The 1,188-nt window shown below is 31.5% G+C and overlaps 1 long non-coding RNA gene across 2 annotated transcripts in view; it reads right to left on the bottom strand.

Moving 5' to 3' along the window:
- Positions 1-211: 211 nt before the first annotated feature.
- LOC109589410 (uncharacterized) overlaps positions 212-1,188 on the bottom strand; it is a 2,157-nt gene continuing 1,180 nt past the window's right edge. Inside the window, exons 3-5 of one of the 2 annotated variants that reach the window (XR_002188683.1) lie at positions 659-766; positions 340-405; positions 212-288 (exon numbers count right to left, since the gene is read on the bottom strand). This is a non-coding gene — a long non-coding RNA (uncharacterized LOC109589410). The remainder of the gene's footprint in view (positions 289-339; positions 406-658; positions 767-1,188) is intronic. The other variant, XR_002188682.1, reaches the window with a different exon arrangement.

Here is a 1,188-nt window from a genome sequence, read left to right on the forward strand (position 1 = left end):
CCAGACAACAATCGGAATTGCACTGCTAACAGACTTAGAAAAATATTTACCATTATCTAACTACAATGAGCCAAAAGGTAAATTTCTCATCCCTGGATCAAGTGAAGAACACCTTTGCCTAGACAGCTTTTGGCTTTTCTAGCATTGTGGCATCAGTTCATGGACTGCTATCGCATTATAGTATTAAAGAATAATTATTTTAGGGAGCAAAAAACAATTATAACATTATAAAAACAACACAAAAATGCAAGTTTATGTACAGTGTCCTAATTTTGAAAGACAGCAAGCCTATAAACATGAAAAAAAATGTAAATAGGGAAAATGTGTAATTGACCTCACTTGAATGCAAGACTCATTGATGACTTCAGTATCTCCTAAGCTTGATGCATCAAGAAAATGGTGACACTAAAGAGATAGACAAACACAAAGAGGAAAGAGAGGAAGGTGTACAGCACTGAATTGTTATTACAAAAGTAATAGTAATGGCAATGGTAACTGTATTGCCATCTGTGCTCAGAAAGCAATGTCATTGTTAATGGGTTTATCAGAGACATAATGAAGAATACATGTATAGTCAGTGACATAGGCCTGTGACAATTACCATTACAGTTACTCGGTAATCAATTGACTCAAATACATGTACATGTACACCACATACCATTTACCATTGCATTAGTGCATATTAATCTCAACACATCCTTTTCTCTAAGTAATAAGTTAATGTCCATGGAACAAACTGTTTATTGATTATGAGTAGTTAACGGCACTAAAAAAGAGAGATAAAGAGATGGTAATTTTTAGTAATTTTGATGTTTAAACATTGTATTTGTTCAAATTGGACATGCTTTGAATATTCTTAGCATTTTGTCTCAATTCCATTCTCCTGTACAATAAATGATACATCAATTATTACTGACCTAAGGACACTCACTATCTCTCATTTACTGTACATGTCAGACTTGGGTCAAATACAACGTGGAAGTATTTAAATACAAATACAAATACTGTGCAAAAACAAAAATACAAATACATATACTGTTTTCAGCTTTGTATTTAAATATAGTTACAAATACTGCATACATGTATTTCAATTACAAATACAAATACTTTCTTCTCAAGTATGGACAGTTATTAACTATGTAGTTTTATGAATTAATCTATGAAATAAATTGAAAGCCTCTTTTTATT

The sequence above is a fragment of the Amphimedon queenslandica genome, unplaced genomic scaffold (genome assembly GCF_000090795.2).
Source record: "Amphimedon queenslandica unplaced genomic scaffold, v1.1 AMPQUscaffold_11351, whole genome shotgun sequence".
Taxonomy (NCBI): domain Eukaryota; kingdom Metazoa; phylum Porifera; class Demospongiae; order Haplosclerida; family Niphatidae; genus Amphimedon; species Amphimedon queenslandica.